Genomic DNA, 11,768 nt, shown 5'->3' on the forward strand with positions numbered 1-11,768 from the left:
CCGAGGCCATCCTGTTAATCAGTTAATAAACAACAAAAGGATACTGCTGGAAGTGTGAATTTCCCTATGGGGATGAATAAAGTACCTATCTATCGATCTATCAATATGTACATACAACCTCAGTGTTTTAACTGGGGTACCAGAAGTTTGGAACACATTAGTCAATTACATTGGGTTTCTATCCCCCACAATACAAAAATTTCACCTTGTGATCCTTACCTCAGAACAAATTAAGGTTGTACCCTGGAGATCTACCGTATTCATAATATTTGGAGGTAAATCTAGTTAAGGAAAACAGAGAGAGGTGTGACACAGTTGCTCTGAAGACATCCACATTTTCACCCGTAGTGTATTTTTGGCAAGTTTCACACTCTGACTCAAGGTTGAGAAACAACACAAGACGCCTCCACATATTTGAGCATTTCTGTTCCGTTTTCAAGATAGATAAGCTAATATACGCAGTGTTCTCGTTTGCCTGCGTCCCTGCGTCTTAGACGCATCATTTTTGCTGGGGACGCATAGTCTCAAATCAACGTGCGTCCCCGGGACGCAACTTTTTTGACACAAAATTGACATTATTACCCAATTACGATTACTGGAGATTTACCGCACTCCAAACTTTTCGTCAGGCAGATCCGCCATTGTTGTTTCTGTCTCGCGCCGATCTCGGCAAACGAGATCTCGTTGCTTCGAGATGACGTCATTGTTGTGGCGGTTGTCGAGTGAAAGAGAAGTATGCCTCCGAAAAAACAGTTGGTATTAGGTGCAAATCAACAAAAAAATTTGTAATTTCTTCAGTGTCGGTAATAAGTCGAAACATAACGCAGAAAGTGGTAACAACGGCAATAATTCCGGCACGAAAAAACGGCGGAGAAATTCTTCGGAAGACCGCGGAGGCAAGGAAAACACGCGTGTTGAAGCGAACGATTCGACGAAAGAAAATAAACAAAAGAATACTCCGAGCAAGAAAAGGACTTTTCTGCCCAAATGGACTAAATTATATTCCTGGTGACGCTATGAGGAGGATGATAATGGATTGGACCTTGAGAAGGCATTACAACTATGGCGGGACAGCAAACCACAAATAATATATGAACTGAAAAATTTGAAGTGATAACTGCTTTGTATTACCAAATAACTGTGATGATTAAAACTGAATGAAAATAGAGATTAATATAATTATTTCAGCAATAATATTTTGTATAATGTACAATATTGTTGTGAACTGAAAAATCATGAAGCGATAACTGATTTGTATTACAGATAAACTGTGATGATTAAAACTGAATGAATATATAGATTTATATTATATATTTCTCGCCGATTCACAATTTCAACCTCGATAACACTAAATTTTGGGGAGCCATAGATCTCTGTTGGGACCCATAGATTTTTGAGCACGCGAGTCCCTGGGACCCATCACTTTTCACAGGTAAAATGAACACTGTATACGCAAGTTTCAAGTAAAATTGAAGAATACTTCATGTTTTTGTACCATCATATTACGTGTGGGAGCTTCTGTTCTGTACTTTTTCTACTGTCATGTTCTGTGTTTCGGTGCTTTCAGTGGAACTGTGTTCTTTTGACATCCGGAAATATGATGTCAAAGAGTTCTTGGGGGAATAAGGGGAACTCACAACATTTTGATTATTTTTTTCCTCTCCGTACCTCCCGCTCACACTCTCCAGATTCCTCATCGTCAGCATGCCTTTTGTCTAGTAAATTCGGTTGTCAGCACCAGAACGGAGACAGGACCCACTTGCGTGCGTTTCTCTTGGTTTTATTGGGGAGAAGGGAAAGGATAGTACACGATCCGGAGATCGTCGGGGGGAGCAGGTTGCTCAGACGCAGAAGTGCTATTTCCGTGGCGATCGATGGCGATGTCGGGAGCGGAAAAAACATGTCAGTCGCCGAGACGGGGGAGCAAAAATCGTGGTCAATATCAGAAAATGGGTCGTTATTCGGGACGGGAGAACAGACGTGGTCGAGATCAAACAGATCGTAGCGGGGGAAAAACAGGAGCTAAAACACAGGACAGGCGAAAAATGCTTGCCATGTAAAAACGGAGATTTGCAGACGGACCGACAAAAGGGGACAAAGAGGACAGAGTTTAATGAAATGATGATCTGCATTTTATATAGCGCTTTTCAAGTCAATGACTTCCCAAAGCGCTTTACAGTGTGCTTCACATTTCCCAATAGCGGCCTTGTATTGCAGCCATGTAAGACGCTAACCTGCTTATTGGGGGTATTAGGGGTTCAGTGCCTTAACCAAGGACACTTCGGCATGTAACACGGACAAGCCGGGATTCGAACTGGGATCCCTTGACCCCAAGACGAGCGCTCTACCTCCTGAGCTACTGCCGCCCCGACAGGGAGCCAATCTGTCAACAAGCTGCAGCTGGCGCCACAAGGGCAGGGCCAGTAGGGCGCCATGGCAACAGTGACACACATGGGCGCGGCCAATTGGGCGCCATGGCAACCATGACATCGATATTATATGGTCTTGCTGTCACGGCACTGCTGTATTATTGTGCTATTAATGTTTGGATTTTTGTTCTGTATTGTCTTTTTGTGTTTTGTTCAGTTAGAGCTAGTTAGTGTCCCAACCTCATCTGCATTGTCTTTATTTCTTATTTTGTTCAGTTGAAGGTAAATGGTGTCCTGACAAATTCTGCATCGTCTTACTTTCATGTTTTTGTTCTTTTTTTTTGTTCTGTTAAAGGTTTCAGATCATCAAACCAATTTTAATATCACACAGGGAAAACCCAAAGAACTACAAAAACGTCACGGTTGCCTTGGAAACATTTAGTTTCATCCACGTTTAGTATGTTCCCTGTGTCCTTGTGCTTTTGTGTTTCGGTCAGTTGGAAACATTTGATATTCCACCATCTAGTTGGTGTTTCAACATTAGGCAGCAGGGGTGCTCAGACAAGCGTTTGAATTCTGAAGATCCTAGGAAACTTTGTTTGTTTCCGTTTCTGTACACTATCCCATATATTTTTGGGTAATAAATCCTTATTAATAAAGCTTATTTTGCGTCTTCTTTAGTAGGATCATTTCTCTGGCCACGCCGGAACTTGACTACTGCTAATGTGGCTACTATGTAATGATCAAGTTGATTGCACAACTTCCTTCCTCCTGTAAGGCCGCTTAACAAATATATTTTCTATATGGTGAGTTCAGATCACAAATACATACCAGATTGATCATTTTATTTAATTCAGGCACCCTTTGCAAAAACCAAGTCATGTTATTCATGATCAAAATCCTCCAATCGAGTTTTTGGTTGGATCTCAATGAAGAACTGATCCTCGTCACTTCTTTATTCTCTAAAAATAGCCGCAAACTTTAGCACCAATGTTGAAAGAGTAAAATACAGGCTCAAAATACCGATGATGACAAGGAGGTTTCTTTTAAGTCAAGTTTATTTGTGACGCCCTTAATCGCAAGGAGTCTCAAAGAGCGGCACAGACCACAGATTATTGCAAACCACAGACTAATATGACACAATCCCCTGATCTAAAACCGACATGAGGGCAAGGAAAAACTCAAAAACCTCAACATGAGGAAAATGAAGAAACCTTGAGGAGGGACTGCACATGAGGAAACCGCCCTTCCAGGATGACCAGGCTGCAATGAATGTTGCAATAACAAATAATACACAAATATTGTCAACATAAAATATAGGTTATTCATATGCTATAGAATAGAAGTTACTGAAATTACTGATTTAAAATATTTTAAAACACAATATAAACTTTAGGTATGCTATAAAGATGAAGAGATTGTGATCTTATAAAACGGCAAGACGGTTGGATAGTCTATTTATTTATCTAATAATTCATTTATTCATTAAGGCCAACTCTATTTTGTTTCCATCAGTGATTCATTTATTTATTCACCATGATTTTTACTCTATTGTGCTTTTTGTATGCCAAAACTAACAGCGAGTATAAATAGTGTGCTTTCATTTAATTTGGATCTTATAGTTAAAACCCGGATACAGTTGATACAAATTTGCATGTGTTCACAATTTATATGTAAACCTGTTTAGAAGTTGTCTTTAAATGGGTTTTTTCCTATTTAGTTCAACAAGTGAGACGTCCAAAATTAGCAAATACTTGAAAAAAAATAATTGAAAAAAAATCAGGATGAATTAAAGATTTTCATTTTATCTTTTAAAGATTGTGATAAAAAAAAAATTGCGACCCTGAATTTAGAATAGAATAGAATGGGTTAACATATTGTGACAACGAAATTGGGCATGACACTCCAGTTTTATACACTCACAGTGAGGTATGAGCCAAGAAGATAAAGGAACAGAGAAGATAAGGTTATAAAACAAGGGGGATAAGGCTATAGTTATAATTTACATGGTATTTACACAAGAAATGTCGGCATGTGGGATGTTACATACAGTGTTATCGTGATACCGTTGGTATTGTAAGGGTTGTGCAATATTGCATTTGGTGCAAAGTCATCATGTCATCAATTTCAATAATTTGATCAGTTACTAACGCGATCTACTTCTATTTCAAATTAATTAAATGTTTAATCCTGTCTTAGATATTAATAAGAATGGATTTTCTACATGAAGTGATTGTAAATGAACAAACAAATGAATAGATACCATTCACTGGTGAATTAAACTAAATGAATTGTTTGAATAAAATCGCTATCAAATATAAACTGTTGTGAATCCAAAAATGCATCGATATCTATATCCGGGTCACCAACCCACGGGCAGATAAAATAGCTGATCAGAGATGGGTCATTGTAATTTTCTAGTAAATTTTATTTATAACTCGCGGTCAGGAACCAGAACAGGATCAGGACCCAAACGCGTGACTTTTTCTCACACAAGCCTTTTATTTTACGGGTAATGGGGAGTCATGCACGTTAGACAGCGGTCTGGCGTGGAAAGACAGGAAGACAGAGAAAAAATGAGATCGATTCCAATTGCCCGAGTTGATATCGGACAGATGGGGTCGATACCGGACAGGACAGACAGACAGGATAGATAAAAAAACAGGATATTGAAAATAAACAGGACGGGAACAAAAACTGGAAATAATAAACAACACAAAAAAAGAAGCGAACAAAACAGGAAATCGATATCAAACAGGACAACAATAAACGGGAACAATGCCAGACTGGAAATACCAACAGGAAAACAGGACCAAGTCAGAACCCACGTCTGGCGGGGCAGAGGTTCGTTGACGCACTGACTAACGAAGAGTGAGAGCACTGAGCTTAAAAAGACGGAAAACCAATCTGTTAATGAGCCGCAGGGGCGAGGCCAATTGGGCGCCATAGCAACCGTGGCACTAGCACATGTTTTAGTGTGTGAATCAACCCATTTTAACCCTACTACTCATTACAGCTATGTAACAACATTATAACAACATAGTAACTAGATAATAAATTATTTTTATAAATGCATGTCAACCTGCTAATCAATAACATTAAAAAGTCGCTGTCAGCTTTAAAAAGGTTGGTGACCCGGGGGATCAATATAAAATATAACGTATTACAATTGACGAATCGTCTTAAACGAGAATTTGTTGGATAAGTTCTCACACAATCTTCTCTCTCATTGAGTTTCCTGCAAGAGAGAGCGTGCTTTGAGAGACCAGCTGGATCAAAACCTGTGGGTGTGTGTGACTCTTTGTTTCAACAGTCAAATTTGCTGTCATTCTTTGCTTCCTTACAGATTTCCAGACAATGATTCAAAACATTTCTTTTTAGCTTGACTGGCATGATCACTTCATCTTCTTAAAACCAAAAATAAAACAAAGGCCACAGTTCAAACATTAAAAAATGAGGAAGGATTCAATTTCAGCACACCAGAGGCAGTGAAAACCATGCAGCACTCCCAAAAGAGTTGGCGTGCCCAAACCTGCACACAAGCTAGCTAGTTCGCCTCGTACCTCATCCAGGAGCTTCTTAACATATTTCGGATTCCGAACGCACTGAAATCATGATTTATCATGATTTATTCACACACTTGTTTGTATAAAACCTGCAGAAACCTCACTCATTTGGATACAGTGAGCCATGCCGGGGAGGTTTGGGACTCAGGAATGGTTTCCCTGCCAACAGTAAAAGAGCAGCAGCGCTGGTGCCAAGATTTTATTTCTTGGCCTCGAGAGACTATGAAAAACAATTTGTGCTATATCAATTCCTATTTTAATTGAAGAATGCAGACAGAGTGATACACAACAGTGACGGAGGGTCAAACTATATCTAGATACAAGCCATGAAATGCAGTCAATGAGGTTAAAAAGACCCTACTAATCTTCATTAACGAAGAGGAGTATTGCAATATTTCTGAAAAACTTCAACCGCCTATTAAAGTGACTTTATCTTCAGTGACGCATAATGCACACATTTCGTGTGAACGCCGCAACAAATAGAAAAAGATTTATTGTCGGAATGTCAACGCACACGGAATGGATTTGGTCCTTTGCGGTCCAATGCAAGCTATATTTATTCTTCCGAATGCCGCATGCGGACTTTTGTGAAGCTAAAGAATTTACACATTGAAGACAGGAAGGCAGACACATAAAGGGACAATATTTCCCCTTGTATGTCAAAATAAAGCCATTTCGAAAACAAGCCAGCTAGGGCTGCAACAACTAATCCAATAAACTCGATTATTAAAAGAGTTGGTAACTTATTAGATAATTGACTCGGCATTAGCTCAGGAAGTAGAGCGCTCGTCTTGGAATCAAGAGATTGCAGGTTCCTCCGTGTTATATGTCAAAGTGTCCTTGGGCAAGACACTGAATCTCCGATAGCAGGTAGTTGCCTTGCATTGACTTGAAAAGCGCTATTTAAATGCAGATCATTCATTCATTGTGTCATGTGATCTATGAGCTAGTAAGTAAGTTGAATCAATGTAAAGAATGAGGCACACAATCCTGTTGTGATGCTGAGAGATCTGGCAGAGGGCGCGAAGACTGTTTTTACATAGAAAGTTGTCTTCATTTTTTTTTTTAAATCTTTTTTTAATAAACATTGCATCACTACAAGCAAAATTGGCATCTACGATTTTAACTTTGCAGTGTTTCACTGTTTCATCACGGAAATAAAGTTAACAATTTTCAAGGAAAACAAAGTGCTGCGGAGGTACAGACAAAATAACAGAGAAGATAAGTGAATAAAATGAATAAAGAGAATAATAATAATAATAATGAAATATTTGACTCTATTATGACGTATACTATATCTCATTTTCATATCGGGAATATTCATAATATATAATAATAAACAATTTGTTGATAGCATTTTCGTTTATAATAATTGTAAGTTGCAGACCCAAAGCCAACTTTGTGAATTTAAGACAAAATAAACCGAATTAAACATGCAAATTCAGACAATGTTAAACACAAGCCTGGTCATCCTGGAAGAGGGAAAACCTCATGTGCGGTCCATTCTCAAGTTTTCTTAATTTTCCTCATGTTGAGGTTTATGAGTTTTTCCTTGCCCTCATGTAGGTTTTAGATCAGGGGATGGTGTAATAATACTATGTGGTTTGCAATAATCCGTGGTCTGTGCAGCCCTTTGAGACTCCTTGCGATTAAGGGCACCACAAAGAAACATGATTTGACTTGACATGAAATAAAAATAAATAATAATTAGAACATGTTTAACGCAACACAAGGGGGAGATCCTTAAGTATATAATATATTGTACCTTGGGACTGTTTATATTTAAAGATTTAACAACAACAAATAACACATTTGAAATCAGTCAAAAAGGTTCCCAACTTCAGGTTTACAAGTTTCAGGAACTTCAGTGCTTTTTTTTTTTGATTGGAGCAAGCCATTCTAGCAAGGGGGAAAAATTGGGGTTGAGGAAAGACTCTCCCTACACACAGGGTTGGGTAGGGTTACTTTAACTGGATTACTTTCAATTACTTTTGGATTACTCCAATACCAAATATGCTAATAAAAGACAAAAGAAACTAAATAGGAATAAAATGATGACTCACAACACGTGGTAAGCTTTCTCTCCTGGCTTTGATCTCTTTGATCTCCGGCAAAAGGAACATAAAATGCGACAGAAACAAAATGAAAATAAATCCAAACAGCTTGCCAACATCATGTTTGCCGTTCAATGTATTCCGTTACTCCCCAAGCTTGTACAAAATTTATTAATTTTATTCATTTTTAGTTTTCTTTGTCTTTTATTAGCATATTTGGTATTGGAGTAATCAGATTAAGATTCAGATATACTTTATTGTCATTCTAGTACACGTGTATACAGAACGAAATGTCGATACATCTGACCCGCACAGTTTCCTTGAATGTACTGATATAAATCAAATGTTGTATTGAGTTGGAGTATTGAAGTACAGTACTAATAATATACTAAATAATTATGGCTATGTATAGCACTGTCTTGTACTACGGACAGACTGAAGAGATCTTTTCTTCCTCATGCCATGAGGCTCTTTAACTCCACCCGGCAGAGTAAAGGCCCACATTAAACCACACCACCTACATTGGATATTACCGAATCTTACTGCAATATGTATTCTGTGAAGCACTATTTAGTTACTCTATATAACACGCTACAGTGGGCATTTGCACGTCACACTGGGTATTTGTATATTGTATTCTTTTGGCTTTATTATTGTACTGTTCTCAGCTCAGGGATGCTGCTGGAAATGTGAATTTCCCTACGGAGATGAATAAAGTATCTATCTATCTATCTATCTATCTATTATAAAGTAGTGCAAAGAGTGCAAGAGGAGCAGCTAACCAGATGTGCAAAATGGGCAGTCAGGTAAACAAGTCACTATACAGTAACAATAACACTGTAATCCAAAAGTAATTGAAAGTAATCAAGTTAAAGTAACCCTACCCAAACTTGGGCAAGCCCTCAATCAGACATTTTATTCTGTATAAAAAAAACTCAGATTACTAACATGAAACAATCGTAAAGTCATTCCAAGGTGCAACATATTGGAATTCAGAATCACTAAATTAGATTAAGAAAAACCATTGCAATTGTCAGTAAATGTTACTTTTAAATATTGGAAACTCTCAACAACAAAAACGGACATGAAACGGGTGTCAGCGCCAGTCACGTGACTCGCATAGTTCGGATAACAATTGGGAGAGCTGTCACCCAAATGAAATGTCACAACATATGGCGCCTGTGATGAGAACACCGCAGAAAATTGACTTTCCATTTTCACAGCTTAACTTTAAAAAAAAAATGCAACTTCCATTTTTGACGTCACTTTATCATTCCGGCTAACGAAACCAACCAAGCTAATGAAGCTAACTTTTTTGGTGTCTTCTTCTTTAAGTACTTAACCAAATTTCTGCTTTGTCGGAATACGGGATAATTTACGACTTACCTGGGGTAAGAAACGGGTGTTGGTTTTTCATGAGAAGGTTGTTTTTATCCGGGTGAATTGTGGGCAAAGTGTCCGCCGGGAGGTCGCCGCCACTTCCCTCTTTGTGTCTTCCAACATCCTTGGCGAGCCTCGCCGACTCACAGCACGCGGTAGGAGAAAGAGGGGCGGGACCGGGGGCGGGGTTTGAAGTGACGTCAGCATTTCGAAACCGCCCCTCAATAGATTCAAAAACACAGTAATCCATCGGTTATCGCGGTTAACGGGGACCAAAACCACCCGCGAAAAGTGAAAATCCGCGAATTATCGACGCCCCTTTAAAAATGCTTAAAAAAAACTTTTTTTTTTTTTAAATTATTTTATTTTATTATCTTTTAGACCCGGTTAATGGGGACCAAAACCACCTGTGAAAAGTGAAAATCCGCGAAGTAGCGACGCCCCTTCAAATTTTTTTTTTTTTTTTTTTTTAATTATTTTATATTATTATTATTATTCTTTAGACCCGCAAAGCTCTGAACCCGCGAACGTGGAACCGCAAAGTAGCGAGGTCCCACTGTATAGTATTTCCCCGTTTTTCGCTGTTAATCTGTTCCAATATTAAAAATTTTCCGCACTGAAGGTGCGTCTAAGAACCCTCAAATTGACCAGGAATTTAAGAGTGTCTTAAAAGCCGGTGCATTTTATATACCGGAAATTACAGTGGATACAATTTGGAAATGCATAGTTACATTTAGGCAGGGTTGGGTAGGGTTACTTTAACTTGATTACTTTCAATTACTTTCGGATGACTCCAATACCAAATATGCTAATAAAAGACAAAAGAAACTAAATATGAATAAAATGACTAAATTTTGTGCAGGCCTGGGGAGTAACAGAATACATGGAACGGCAATGATGATGTTGGCAAGCTGTTTGGATTTATTTTCATTTTGTTTCTGTGGCATTTTATGTTTTGCCACAGATCAAAGAGAACAAAGCCAGGAGAGAAAGCTTACCACGTGTTGTGAGTCATAATTGTATTCATATACAGTTTATTTTGTCTTTTATTAGCATATTTGGTATTGGAGAATTCCAAAAGTAATTGAAAGTAATCCAGTTAAAGTAACCCTACCCAACCCTGCATTTGACTATAAAGGATTTTATACGATTGAATACAAGTTACATTTATTGGGTTAATGCAAGATATTCACTGACTGGGCTGTAGTTCAATGACAGGTCAAGGTATTCTAAATGCAGAATATTTTGACTAGGGAATTTTGATAACAGGATTCTGACGGAGGACGGCAGGCGATGTTTTGAGAACAAGGCCCTGATGACGTAGAAACGCTCGGTGTTGTTTTGAGTTTTCCAGACATTGCGACGCCCAAGGGGTCTTCCTTGGCACGCCCATGGGATGAGTCGAGATGCCGTCTTGCGGGGAGACGTGGGCCAAATAGGAGAGAGCTAAAGGACTTGTGAAAAAGGCTTCCCAGAGACTCCAACGACACTAATTCGGCCATTTTCGATGGAGTACACTTAGTTAAATTGCTAATGAAATTAAATCTGCCCCCGTGTGAAAATGCCATTAAGAAACGAGCGCGCATAAATTGTTGGGTGAATGTAGGTTGTGTTTGGTTAATGGAGTCTCATCTCCCATCTCATCTCATTAGCCGTACCGCTTATCCTCATTAGGGTCGCGGGGGGGCTGGAGCCCATCCCAGCCATCTCCGGGCAGTGGGCAGGGGACACCCTGAACTGGTTGCCAGCCAATCGCAGGGCACACAGGGACAGACAACTTATTCGCTCATTCACACCTAGGGACAATTTGGACCAGCCAATTAACCTGACATGCATGTTTTTGGAACGTGGGAGGAAACCGGAGTGCCCGGAGGAAACCCACGCAAGCACGGGGAGAACATACAAACTCCGCACAGGAAGTCTGGAGCTGGATTTGAACCCACGACAGGTTCCCATGACATGAACTGCGCCGCCATGCTGCCCTGGTTAATGGAGTCAGGTAACGAATTCGAACAATTTGAGAAACGGTACATTTTGATATTTAATTCATCTCATCTCATTATCTGCACCGCTTATCCTCAGTAGGGTTGCGGGGGTGCTGGAGCCCATCCCAGCAATCCTCGGGCAGTGGGCAGGGGACACCCTGAACTGGTTGCAAGCCAGTCACCGGGCACACAGAGACAGACAACCATTCACTCGCTGGGGACAATTTTGGCCGGCCAATTCACCTGAAACGCATGTTTTTGGAATGTGGGAGGAAACCGGAATGCCCAGAGGAAACCCACGCAAGCACGGCGAGAACATGCAAACTCCACACAGGAAGGTTCGATCTCATGACCTCAGAACTGTGCCGCACACGCGCTAACCACTGCGCCGCCTCGCTGCCTCGAAGCAAACCT

General features: G+C 39.7%; 1 protein-coding gene across 3 annotated transcripts in view; it reads right to left on the reverse strand.

Moving 5' to 3' along the window:
* LOC148360583 (inactive rhomboid protein 2-like) overlaps positions 1–9,509 on the reverse strand; it is a 59,114-nt gene extending 49,605 nt beyond the window's left edge. For all 3 annotated transcript variants that reach the window (XM_088341453.1, XM_088341452.1, XM_088341451.1), the window contains exon 1: positions 9,376–9,509. The gene's annotated coding sequence lies outside the window, so the exon portion shown is untranslated. The remainder of the gene's footprint in view (positions 1–9,375) is intronic.
* Between the last annotated feature and the right edge of the window lie 2,259 nt (positions 9,510–11,768).

Source organism: Urocampus carinirostris, chromosome 8, assembly GCF_059441175.1.
Source record: "Urocampus carinirostris isolate Australia breed hairy pipefish chromosome 8, RoL_Ucar_1.0, whole genome shotgun sequence".
In the NCBI taxonomy this organism is placed as follows: Eukaryota; Metazoa; Chordata; class Actinopteri; order Syngnathiformes; family Syngnathidae; genus Urocampus; species Urocampus carinirostris.